Here is a 14,058-nt window from a genome sequence, read left to right on the forward strand (position 1 = left end):
GGTCACAAGCTGGCGGAGGGAAGGTTTAAGTTGGACATCAGGAGGCGCTACTTCACGGTCAGGGCGGCTAGGGTCTGGAACCAGCTTCCAAGTGAGGTGGTGCAGGCTCCCACCCTGGGGGTTTTTAAGAGGAGGTTGGATGACCACCTTACTGGGGTCGTTTGACCCCAGTACTCTTTCCTGCCATGGCAGGGGGTTGGACTAGATGATCTGCTCAGGTCCCTTCCGACCCTAGAAACTATGAAACATGGTTTGCAGATATGTCCCATGTTGTCAGTCCTTCATGCTAGACTCAAAGATCCTTTTCTGCAGGCTTATATATTAACACAGTAAGTATAGCCTAATGCACTGAACCCAAGACCAAGCATCACAAACTTGATTTAGTTCCTTAACTGTCACTTGTTTTGAATGAAATACACTCTATGCAGGGGACCAGAACAACAGCAGGGTGGCCAAAATTTTCAAACTGAACCCCTAAAAATATGGGCCATTGTGAAATAAACTTATCAATAGGATAAGTGCTGGTATTTTTCCTGACTGCTATCAGTTTGAGGTTGCCTTATGTCCTTACATTTCAGGGCTCAAAACAGGTTTAAATTTTCTAATATAACTACTGGGGCTGTTACCATTGCCCATATATTTATAAATTAAGTTATAATGTATTTCCTACCATATCCATATCTTGCCCCCACGTGCACACAGAATTGTGTGAAAAATTATGCTATTTGCATATTGACTTGACCCTACACTTTGCTGGAAGGGAGTTCAGTAAAGCTGAGGAAAAGGAGTTTCTGATGCTAGCAGAAGGCTAAGTAGTACATATTAAAGCAACCTAAGGACCTTCTACTAGCTTGTCTTGACAACCAGGACCATTATTCCATAATGCACTCTGTTCCTGCCCATTCTTCTCTTAAAATGTCCCTTCCTAATCTCGATAGGCACCATTATGCACAGAGACAGCTTCACTGACTATGCACCAGCTATGTTATAACTGTTCCTTTGAAAGAGTTATCACCAGCAGCTCCACCAAGCTCCCTTTGGAGCCCCTTTCACCAGCTGGGCAATACAAAGGAAGCTGAACATGATGGCAACTGGCCCGCTATCATCAGTTTGCTACTTTCTGGGCACTGTATCCTATTCATCCTCCAAAACAAATAACTTAGTGCTTAGGGCCAGATTCTATGGCACCTCCTGGGCATCTATGTGGACATAGGCACCCAAGTGAGAGTCTATTCCACCCTGTTCAAGCCCCTGAAAATGCATTAATGCATTTTGTACCATGCCATCATCTGACCTTTAAGACCGAGTCAAAAAAGCAGTGAGGAGAAGGAGGAGGAGGACTCACCCACCTTCTGTACCAGTGGAACTACAGAGACTTCAGCAGAATGGCATAGGATCACACCGAGGTCCACTTGTATGCATAATAGGTGGAATAGGATCTGGTGTTAATTCTATTTGCTGTGGTAAGGAATGCACATTTCAAATGATTTGTTTTCCTGCTAACATATTTCTTTAGATAAATCACAAGGAAGTTCACCCCGGGGAGGCGGGGAGGGGGTTAATGTTAAAGCATGACTAGGCAGGAAATTCAGAGTACTTTCTGCACTACATATCATCAGCATCCCTTCCTGCCCTTCCTTTTCTTTAAAAATCAGGCTTGTAGTTGATATTTAAATTAATTAATGTAATTTAATTGTGACCAGCTCCTTCCTGAGTGAAACGGATAAAAACCCAAGAGTATTGCTGATCTTTCAAAGTCTTTGAACACTACCAGAAGGATGTGGCTATACCCCCACTTCAGAATAAATTGTAGGGCCTTACTGAGAGAACCAAATGGAGCTCGCGGTCTTTGGCTGCCTCTGACCCTTTAATTAGAGCAGCAGGGTGGAAGTAAATAAACTCTGACTTCTTCCTTTATGACCTTCGATTTCTGACAGGAACAAGCCACTCTGGAGAAATGTTTTAATGACCAAAGTCTTTACTAGGTGGGGGTGTGCGGGGAAACATTTGATCTTCCATCACTGGTACAGCAGTCTGCCCAGGGACCAGACACTGCTCGCTTAACAGAAACCTGCTAAAAGGAAGGATGAACTATTAAAAGATGAGTTTTATTTTTGCTCATTTCAGCTGAATTGGAAGCAACTCTTGTTCAGCCCAGTCATGCTCTTTAATTATTGTCTCCTCTGCATGCCCTCTCCAAGTTAACAGAATGTGGTGCAACTTCTTTGGGAGCACATTGAGGGTACGTATATTTGTGTTATTCGTAGAGTTGCTAGGGGCCTCCAGGTCACACAGTTCAAATCCTGCTCAGAGGCAGGATTTACTATTCCAGAAGGCACAGGTAAAGCTCTTATTTGCAATTTGTTGTCACTTTTAATAGCTCCTTCATGCTTCCCCTGACTTCAGTAGGCTTATGCTATTTGTGCCAGCCAAGGATTTGGCCCTTCACTTCAGTACCATGATTCACTAGTTGGACTCAGTCATATGAAACATGCTGCAGGAGACAACACAAGGTTAGGTTACACAATACAGCTGAAAAAATTGTCTCCATTGACTTCATCTGAGCTACATCAATTATATTAGTGAAGGTGGCCCTAATTGGATTAGGATTGTATATCCTAATGTGGGATAACCTTTTTGGCAGGTGTGCCACAAATGAGACTTCACAGCCTCCTGGAGTGCCATTACAATCCCTTTCTCCTGCCTAATCCACTTTTTGCTCCCTCCCTGATCTGCTGTTCTGTTTTCTGCTCCCTGCACTATGTTTCCTTCCTGATTTGCTGCTCTTCACTCTACCTTATCTGCCACTGTGTTCCCTGCCCCTTCCCCAATCTGCTGCCATACACAACAGCTGCTCATGCCACTTGTGGCAGCCTGCCACAGGTTGGCAGAGCCTGGAACATCCTAAGAATTGAAGCACAGCCAGCGAAAAGTAAGTAGGTCATACCTCAGCTACAGTAAATCAGTACAACTCTATTGACTTCCATGATTTAGATAAGCTGATGATCTGCCCTTTTTATTTCAGATCAAGATTTACATAAGGTTTATTTTCAGCAGCATGTTTTCCTCCAAATATACATATTCTTGGATAGTTTGAACATATGAGACAAGCCATGTCACTTTGTTCCTCCTCGCTGCACCCCAGGACACACTATTGGTTTTGTATACAGAAATAAAATCCTACCCTTCTCTCCATCAACAAGGCAATATAAAAATCACCTGCAAAAACTTTGTGTTGCTGTGTTACTGCTTCCTAGACTGTGTTGAAGCTTCCTGTAAATTGTCCTTTTCAAGCCTTGTTATTGCAAATATGAGTTGCATTTTCCTCTTTTATTCCTGCTGCTTTATTATTTATATTTAATCAGAAAGAGGTTTCTTATTCTACAGGCTGGTGTGAGCTGCCTGCACTGTGGGAGGGCTCTCAGCATTCAAGATACAATGCAACTCACAAAGGCTGCTTTTTTTTCCCCCCCTTTAAATCCCTGTTTGGGTAGAAGAAACTTGCTTCTCCACATCTCCTCTCACTGGCTTCAGTGTAACTATGTTTACTTCAGTGAGAGTATGGACTTCTGGAGGAAGGGGCTCATGATGTTCAGGAAATGTGGGTCCCATCCCTGGCTCTACCACTTGCATGCACAAGCCATTCAGAGCCAGATGCCAGCAAGGACTTGGGCACTTCTCACAGAACTCACACGGACTGCCTATTCAAACCGGTGACCCAAAACCTCCTGCTCAGAGGCAACCTACTCTTGGAGAGGTATCAAATGGCTAGGTGGATCCCTTATTAACATGATGGTTCCCAAGGCACCTTTGCCTTCCAAGGCTGACTGGATCTAAACAACTGAGTGCCTAGCTCCTGCCCCAGCCTTATGAGAATCCAGAAGCTCCGTGGAGCAATGCCAAAGTCCCACAATGGGCCCATGCCAGTAGACACACTCAAAAGCTAGTAGAGAGAGTGTAGCATCTTACTTCAGGATTCCTTACAAGGGGACCAGCCACCCAAGACTTAAGTGCTGTATCATAGAAAATGAGGGTTGGAAGGGACCTCAGGAAGTCATCTAGTCCAACCCCCTGGCTCAAAGCAGGACCATCCCCAACTAGATCATTGCAGCCAAAGCTTTGTCTAGCTGTAGCCTTTGTCTTGGAAGCATCCAAGTTTTTCTATGGATCTACGGATTAAAATTTCTCTGCGTCCCAGTACCTCCAGCCCCCCATTCACAATAGCATTTCCTACCTCATGGGGTACCCTGAGGCTAAGCTTATTACTGTTAGAGTGACCTTTACATCACAGGGAGAGAAAGGAGGTTGGGGGTTGAGTCAAAAATAAAAATAAAATCCAAGCTACTCATTTTATACCAGTATAAATTAGGAGAGTCAAGCTCCTATTATGCTAATTACTCCGACTTTAACCAGTGGATACTTGTGCAAAATGGTAACAGAAATTGGAGACAGTCCAAATCCTTTAATTTGCCTACAAATTAACTTTTAATCCAGGTACATAATGGGATTTAATGTATATCGAATGTTTCAGCTGTACTTCCAATGAGCACCAACCACTGAACTGAATTGCCAGCTGCTGCAAAACCATAACTTTACCATTTAATTAATCAAAAAAGGTTCAGAAAAGGAGGGAAGTAGCCCCCCCCCCCCCACCGCCAAAAGAAAAAGAAAACCTTCAGTATGAAATAAATACTTCTGTAAATGCTTCTGCGATCAGAATTACAAGGATTAGTGTTATTACTCTTAATAACATCCAAACACAGAATGAACACACAGAGGAATTATCAAAACAATCTAGGTAAAGATCTCAAATATACTCTGTATCTTATGTCTGGCGTACACCTCATTTTCACCTTGGTAAAAATACAAGATCAAAAGGATATAGCCGAGGGGTATAATTTTCTCCTCTTTTGTCAGATCCCAAAATGTTAAGTGCACATTCTTTCCCAGCAATCCCTATACAAAAGGCTTAAAAGAGCAGCAATGAACTGGAGTCTATTAAATGTCACCCCAAAATAGGTAATTACTGCATGCACATTAAACTGATACAGTCTTCTCCTCACAAGGTTCCATTTTACTATCTAATATATTACTGAATCTTAATTGGTGTGGCAATGAAACCTCTCAGAGCTACAATTCAAAAGACCTCCAAGTTTTACCCACCAGACTGTTCTAAACATTGATGAGAATCGCTGAAAAACACTGCAAAAATTCACTGTAAACTTAAGTATGAGGAAGATGCGTTGAGCTGTAAGAGCCTGCAGTGTTGCCATACCTCACTGTCAAGCTAGCGGTGATGCAAGCTTAAGCACAGATTCCGAGTGAATCACTTGGCAGAATTGCTGTACTACTTAGGAGGCAGAGGTTGTTGGTTGAATGGATCTTTGCATGTGCCCCCTTATTCCTTGAGAGCCCAGTGGCTGAACACAAGAGTGATGCAGGCAAGAAAACATGTTTAATTAGCAGATTAAAAACTGAGGGAGGACAGGCTAAATACTAGCTACCCGCCTCAATTCAAAAGTTCAGATCAAAAACTAAATTCAAACTTTCCTGAAGGTCAGGAGCTATTGGACATGGCATTCTGCTAGAGAGAAGTGGGTGTAAAGTTAAATATTTTAGGTTTGCATCAGAATCTGTCCAAAAGCCGAGTCCAAAAACTGGACAATCCAACATTTTTCAATAATTAAATGGATTACTGGCCTTCTTTTTAAGAGTGATTGCTTCAAGGATCACTGACAGAAATCATAAGAATGGAGACTTTCAAATTACATCAATAGTACCTGTAAAAAACCTATTAGAATTACATAGAATATTCTATTTCTCCTTTGCTAAGCAGATAATATGGACCATCTTCTCCCAGGCAGAAGCATCCTAAGCTCTCCAAAATGCACAGCTGGCATTTTCTGCGACTGAGGAACGTTGCCCTGCTGGCGTTACAGAATGATAGGGGAAATTACCTACTGACAATTAGGAGGCAGCAATAAATGTCTGACACGCTCTTCTTCACCAACATCCACAGTTAAATGCTCCATGATTTTAGGGTTATGTCATGTCACTGATCAGGGCATGTAAATCTCCAAAGTAACCAAAAGGGAAGTCAAGTATAAAAATAGGCTATATGTTACCACCTTCCTAGCAACATTTCTAATAAATCCCAAATACCTTCCATAGACTCAGCCATTTCTCTGAGGCTCGATGCTCAAAAGCTGTTGCTTGTAAAATTATTCTCCAAAGCCTTCAAGTTTCTGCTGAGCTATGAATTTTCCTTAAGCAAGTGCCTGTGAAAGCACCCCTGCGGTCTCCGTTACAGCAAAAAGTAAGTCTCCTTACCTCCACCCTGCAGATCCTCCTGTAGAGAACCACAGGAAACTTCCAGCTTGACAATGTGGGGGCAATGTTTTTAACCCTTTAATGCTCCTTCATAGCCTTAGTGATAGAAAATACAACCATAGCAGAATGGATAGAGGTTTCTTCTGAGGCATTCTCCAATTCCATAACATAGCTTGTTGAGCGAGAGGAGGTTGGCTGATCTGGATAACCAAGGCCTGACACTAAGGGCCAGATTTTCCAAAGAGCTCAGCACGTTGGATGCCAAGTGCTTTGAACATCTGGTCACAAGCATCACCATGGCAGCTGCTGAGCCCTCAAAATTTGCTCGTGTTGCTAAACTACAGATCTGCAAGAAGATTCTACAAAGACATGGAGGTGGAGTTGAGCTATCAAACCCAAATACAGATACTGGTTATTTCTCCCCTTCAGACAAAGGAAAATGCCAGGTTCTTGGGCTGCTAAACTACACAAGATAGCAGTTGGGCTTAGAGGCCCATCAGCAAGTAGTTCTTCATACAAGTTACTGTACCACCATCCCAGACTTGATTTCTGCCAGTGGCAGCTGAATGTGAAAAAGTGCTGGGCAGCAATTCATCTACGAGGCTTTATGTCTTCTACCAAAGAATACTCTAGCATGATCGTAGTATAAAGTGTTATGTGCAGAAAACCGTACACTGTGATTTATGTTCAGTGCAGAAAGTTTCACGTGTAGCAAAGTCCTATATGTAATTAAACTACAGTAATGCATAACATCTGTACCCAAGACTTAATAAGCTGAATCACATGTGATCCTATTTCCCTCCAAGCTGCCAGTCTTCCCGCCATGCAATGAGGAGTGCGAGATCCTGGGCCTACACTCCCTTCCATCTGCTCTAGACCGAGCCATGCCAGGAAGCTGATCGTGGACTGAGGCTGAACTTGCAAGCAGTCATTCAGATTAGCTTTGCAGTTGTCTTTCAGGATCTCAGCCACATCTTACGGACTGCCCCATCTGGGAAGAACTGGCCCGATTCCCCACACTTGATTTTTCACTGACAGCAGTGAGCAAGCTTGCAATCATAACTGTTCATTGCATATTTTGCGGTAGCGGGGGGAACCCAAGTGCAATATTTGGAGGACTTAACTCCGATAGAAAACAAATCTCTGCTCCAATGGGCTGGCAAGGAAAGTGGATCCCTCTACCATCATGCTGGCAAGTAATATTTTACACACCAGAGCTTTGGGCTTGGAAGTTTTCCTAGCATCAGCAAGTTGGCAAAGGAATGTCAGCACTACATGCCAGAATGCGGTCATGAAAGTTTCAGCCTTCAGAGTATTAATGTGGAAACCTTTCAAGACCAAATTCAGCAACTGGGATAGAGTCATTAGTGAGGATGACTTATTTATGACTTTTAACCTGCTTGCTCTTACAGCCCCGTATGGACAAGTCTTTAAGGGTGTGAATCATGTCATTGTAAATTTAGAAATGGCAAAAAACTCGTGTTTTCCAGAGAAGCAAACAGAACAGCTTCTAGCCGGCTGGACTTTTCAAATCATGTCATTAATTGCTTCAGATTTAAAGAAGACAATCTACTCTATCCATACAGGTATCAGAAACATTAAGGCCAAGTAATATTACTTATATTAAAGAAACACCTAAAGACCCCAATAAAAATTAATGCTGCACTGAGTCGGTCTCTGTACAAGCATGTTAGGCAGAGACCGTCCTGCCCTGAATCATCGGCAAAGCAGACAAGGCAGAAAGAGAGAAGACATGCAGAAACAGGCCCTAACACAGGCGGGGTGCTGGCCCACTGTCTTCACCCTTTGACAGCTCTGTCTCTCAAAGATCTTCTCTAATTCTGCTAAACAGAAAAGAAAAATAAGGCTCAAAATGGAACCAGCCTAAATTTTGTGTTGTCCACCATTACCAAGGTGTCCTCTAAGCTAGGGGCATCAAGGGAGTAGAGCCCAAACTACATTTTTCTCTCTTTAGATTTCATACACGTGTGCATGTGTGCACGTGCACGCGTGCACACACACACATACACACACAGAAATTAAAGCAAGAGTAAAGCAGCACAAAGCACTTGGGCCCAATTACCAAAGGCCTCCATAGTTTTTAGCAACCAGAACTGTGAAAGGCTCTTCTTTCCTGGCTGTTTTCTAGGACTCCTGACAGGCCACCAGAAAGAAAAATTCTCTCTAAAATCTTACCCTGTACCTCATCTCCTCAAAATTGAGCTGAGGCACAGTTTCCAGAATACAGTCCCATGACTGATAAAATTCCCCAGTCCCTTCCCTACCAGAAGATTGACACATTTAAAGAGCCTACAGTAACGTAACTGGGGGTCTGCTTTCCAGGAGCTGCTTTCCTGGTTGCCACACCACCACTAGCGGTCCAGCTCTGGCTGCTGCCCCGGCACAGACCTGACCGGTTATACCTCCGAGAGCCTACATTCCTGCCTGTTGCCCATACATGTTGGCATTCGATTGCAACTCTTAACTATGAAGAGATGACATTTCCCCACCCCCAACAGTGCCCAGCTTTGCAACTACTGTGCACTAGGCAGGGTAGAGATGCACTTTATAGACCAACTGAATCAAAGATGTATAAGCTTTCCCAAGTAAGATCTCACTTCATCAGATGCTATGAAATGGCATCCACAGAGCAGGATACTAAATAGAGTGATTTGAATATACAAGACAAGGAAGGAAGGGAGAAAAAGGAAGGGGGAAAGGGGCAGTGCTGAGAGAAGCAAACAAGTAATAAACTCATAGGCTGCGTCCAGACTAGCATGGTTGTGCAGCATGTCGCACCAGACACATATGCGGCGCCACATACCACACCTCTCGTTGTTCTCCGCGCTGCAAGGGAGCAGTGTAGAGGGCTTTTCTGAGAGATATCCAGGGGTCAAAAAAAACCCATATGGGGGAAAAATTGGAATGGCACACGCGGTGGTAGCATACGCCACAGAGCTGGAGCCAGGCTCTGTATGGCAGGATCGCTGCTGCTGAAGCCCTGGGAGGCTCCCAGGTAAGGCTGCCCCGGGGTAACTTACCGCATGCCACTGTGCATGTGGCACAGGCATTTCCCAAAGGACAACTAGCAGCAGCACAACGTGTGCCGCCACTAGTTATCCCTGGGGAACCAAACATCCACACACAACTGGATGCAGCCATAGGGACCAAAAGGACTCACAAGAAGTAATCCAAGTAACAGGATAAGAAACTATAGCCCCTATTTAGACCATCCTTACCACAAACCAGTCTGTGGATGATTTCTTTTCCTCAATTTTGCGTTCAAGTTGGCTTTCAAAGTTTTACTGGATAAAAACAGCTATTCTGAGGTCAGGAAAGTCCAGGCAGTTTAAAGTGTTCTGCCAAAGGCTTTTGTCAGATCAATGTCCCCTCGTTCCTTCACATCAGGAGTTACCCTGTTGATCCAACATAGACAGCAGAGAAGCACTGTAAGGCAATGATGGCATATATAAAGTTGGTAGAGGTGAAGGTGAATGAGTCTCAGATGTAATAATCTATGTTATTTTATCCAATGATGGTATATGGCCTGTATTGATAAGGGAGCACAGTGGCATCTGGGTCAACTGCAAAGCCTGGTGCCTCAGTGAGGTATTAGGTAGCCCATTGCTTGAGAGACCTCTTTTGAGGTTGCAGGGCTGCAGGTAAGCCAGGACAGGTTTGTCCCCCATGACTGCCTTAAAATGGTTGTCATTTCCAGGAGGGGTCATTAATCATGACCAAGGTGTTCAAGCTAGAGGCTTGTGCAGTGTGACACAAGATTAGACCATTTGCCTCTGCACACACTCCTGAAAATTGATAGAACAACTTTAGAAAAGTAGCAAAAATAACGCTTTTGAGAGCCTCTGAGGAATTTCACCTGCAGTCAATGTAGCAAAACCCCCAGTTTTGCTTTTATTTATTTATTTTAAAAATGTATTCCCTCCCCTTCCCCAACCATTTCTGACTTTTTCTCTCCCTCTCTATTCCCTATAGATAAGTATAAGTGAACTCAGACTTAGGATAAGCTTTAACATTTTTATTTTGGTCGCAAGTTTTTGGTTTTGGATGTCCACTGTTTTATATTGTATACTTATTAGGTTTGTATTGATTTTTACTGTTGTATATTGTATTATCATCATTTTTGTGTTGTTTTTTATGGTTTCATATGAATATTATATGTTTAGGCCTGTGTTTGTAAGTGAACCAAAGTCATGTCAAGTTTCCATTTAATATGTCAAGTCTCCATCTTGTGTCCTTTGCCTGGGCATCCCATGTTGCAACTGTATGAGTCACGTACCCCTCCCATGTAAATTGATTCCTGGATGAATGACAGTGATTGGTAATGAATGAAATACAATGGTAGCAGGCCTCTACTGAATGGCCTGTAATGACTGGGCCATCACCTCGCATGGATTCATCCAGGAACCACGACCTCACCCAGGAACAGAGACAAGAACCCAGCATTTGAAAAGACAAAAGACCCTGCAGAACCAGGAAATCTACCATTGTACCCCACCATTACAGACACCCAAAACTGCACATCCCTGCATGGAGCGCACATGCTCAGTACGCCAGGGGCTGACCCTTGCCTGGGCATACCTCCTGTCACTAGGGTCACACAAGGTCTGCCCCTATAAAAAGAGGCAGTGAAAACAGACCCAGTGAGATGACCTCTCCATCTGGACCATCACCATGCCACACCACCTATCCACCCAGAGGCCCTGCCAGCAACCCCCCTCTGGACAACACCTACTGGACAAGGACCTCTTTTTAGCCTGGATAGGTAGCCATCACCCTCCATCCCCTCTTCAACCAAGGACTTGGACTCTGCTTCATTTCCCTACCTGGACTCCAGCCCTTCCACCGAGTCTCTTTCTCCTGCTGTGTGTGCGTGTATGCGCGTGCGCACCAATAACTTCATGGGGCTGTGCAGCATGCTGTCTGTTTAATAAAACTGTTATTTGGACCCCCAAGCTGCGTTTTGCTTTACTATGGTTTGGCCCTGCTCCAACCTCTGCTCCTCGCCCCTCTAACTTCTGTCTCATTTCTCCCTCTCCTGCTTCTGGCTCACTGCCACCCCCAACACCCGTCCTGAGCTCCTTTCTGCCTCCAAACGCCCTGTTCCTTTGCCACTGTCTTATCCCCACTGCCTTTTCCTTTTCCCCTGAGCAACCAGGTTTCTGCTTCAGTTTCTTTCCTGGTTGTCTCCTCCTTGCCACCACTTATCTGTCCATCCGTCCCGTCCCCCCCCCATATCTCAGCTGTCTGCCTCAGTTTCCAGCCCCAGTCTACCTTAAGTAAACCCAAGCCTCAGTTCCTTAGCCAGCTTCTCTGTAGTCCACCAGTTCTAATCCCAGTTCTGGCAACTTTCACTCTCTACACTTTAACTCCCTCTCTCACCTGAACCTTCCCCCAAGTATCCCAGGTACCCCAAGCACACACATACACACTGTACCATCCAAGTTAGGAACTTACCTGTGTGTATGTGTATGTGGGTTGTGTGTGTGTGAACTGGTGAGTGTGTGTATCTATGTATATGTGGCATTGTGTACATGATATACAAATTAGTGATCTGTGTCTAAGTTTGGGGTGTATAGTGTATGAGTTTGAATTGGTGATAGGTATGCATGTGCGTAGGCTGGTTTGGATGTGTATGTGCCTGAGCTGGTTGTGTGTGTGTATGCCCCTAATTGATTTGTGTGCTTGTATATGTGCAATTGTGTCACACCCTCCTGTCTAACAGCGCAATATTGAAATCCTGAGAGTTGGCCTGACCCCTCAGGGCAACATCATGGGACCAGTTTGTTTCCACGGAGGCCTGTTTATGCTGGCAGTGTAAATATGATTAGCTCCTATTTTAAGACCAGATCACAGAGGCTTTACTATAAACAAAAATCCTCCTGGTAAAAACTAACTGCTTTCAAAACTAGAAAATGAGAAGCCCTTGCTCATGCATTTGGGCCCAGTGCAGCATGTACTGAAATCATATAAAGAGCAGCTTTTGCCATCAGCAAGACTGGGATCAGCCCACAGCACTCAGCAGTTGCATCTCACTCTTCAGGAACTTTGCAAACTGTTATTTCTTGCTAAATGAACTTAAGCAGCCTGCGCTGCAAGTAACGGGCTCCTCACAAAGTTACCTCGCTGTGCCCTTTAGATTAGTGAGATTGCGGATTTGTTTTCATTATGGGAAATAAACTGATTACCAGATGGCTGTTCATTTTTTCCTCTCTGTCAACTCCAATGTAATACAAATGGAAATCTTATTTAAATGAAAGTTCAGGGAGCTCCCACAGAATCAAGATTCCTGTACATTAAGTATATTTTTGCAAACAGAATTAATTCATCTTTAAAAATAAAAAGGCAGTTTATTTCTATATTTGACTGTTTGATAGTACATATAAATTAAAATATATTGACCTGCTGGCTTAAAACAAATATGACTGAAAATTAACTCAGACATTAGATACACACACTTCATTAGCTGGGTTTTAAACACTAACTGGTTATTCCTCAGTCAGCTTAAGCACCATTTTGTTGTCGTCTTTGTTTTGGCTCAACATCATCACGTCAAACCATGTTCTGTAATGTATTAAAAAAATGACAAAAATCCAATTACGAAGGATACTTCTTTCAACTAATCAGCATCTCTTCTGTTCCCCAAAATCCCAGTCTTTTGCCTTAGATTTCTCTTCCACGTTTAAGCAGTGCTCAGTGGAGTGCATGCTGGAAACGCTGCAGGAATCAGACTTCATCTTTCACAGCTCACATAACAGGTGGGAGAGAGCTCGACAAACATCGCACAGGGGAGCAGGATCCAGAAGCTAGACCCTGGGCACTGGAGGCTCTGCCATTGATCCACTAGGTGATCTTCATTATGCCATTTCATACTGGTTTCCCCTTCCACCTTTTGTCTGTCTTGTCTTTTTAGATTGAAAACTCTTCAAGGTAAGGAGCAAGCCTCATAAGGGGTCTGTAGAATGCTTAGCTCAATGTGATCCTGATCACTGATGGGATCTCTAGGCTTCACCATCATGAAACCAGCTCTGTCTATGCAAGAAGATATACTAGCACCACATCATAAACACCGTGTCAGTATCTCTGCTAGAAACCCTGTTTCTCTGGATATTTATGCTACAGATGAGACTGCATTTGGCCAGCAGGGTCCATAGCAACAGATCCTCTTGTAGAGCCAGCACTAAAGAGGTTTAGTCCAGACACCATCCTGACCTCATTGTGTTAGGCCTATTGCATGTGATGACCATCTTACATCCTTTGTGCTTCAGTGCCAGTCTCAGCACTGGGCAGCACTATCAGTATCCAATGGGTTTAAAGCCTTTTGTTTTCTTCAGTCATAACCTTATCATCACTTAATCACTGCTTTGTGTATTAATGTAATTATGGAAGAAACAGCAGTATGTGCAGTGTGCCTGACAAATGCACAGAAGACAGTTATTATCCCTGGATTGGGATTTGTATTTGCTCTGTAGTAGAGTTCAACTGGCTCCTGTCCAAATGTTTTCCTGGCCAGCCTACACCACTATAATTCAGCTTTATTCACTTGTTTTATGTATTAGTACACCGAAGAGATTCTCGTCTGAGAATAGAAAGTGGGAGAAAGAAACACTGCATCAGATTTTGAGCTACAAATGCTACAAGACATAGGGCGTGTAGATGAAACAGGGGCCCTAAATTGAAGTGGTGGGTTTAAAAAAAAAAAAAGACTGC

The 14,058-nt window shown here is 43.6% G+C and overlaps 1 long non-coding RNA gene across 2 annotated transcripts in view; it reads right to left on the minus strand.

Annotated features, from left to right (window-relative positions):
- Nucleotides 1–14,058, minus strand: part of LOC109299439 — a 47,581-nt gene that overhangs the window by 1,567 nt on the left and 31,956 nt on the right. For both annotated transcript variants that reach the window (XR_002097846.1, XR_002097844.1), the window contains one exon: nucleotides 9,570–9,777. This is a non-coding gene — a long non-coding RNA (uncharacterized LOC109299439). The remainder of the gene's footprint in view (nucleotides 1–9,569; nucleotides 9,778–14,058) is intronic.

The sequence above is a fragment of the Gavialis gangeticus genome, unplaced genomic scaffold (genome assembly GCF_001723915.1).
Source record: "Gavialis gangeticus isolate Ggan-Ray unplaced genomic scaffold, GavGan_comp1, whole genome shotgun sequence".
Lineage (NCBI taxonomy): Eukaryota > Metazoa > Chordata > Crocodylia > Gavialidae > Gavialis > Gavialis gangeticus.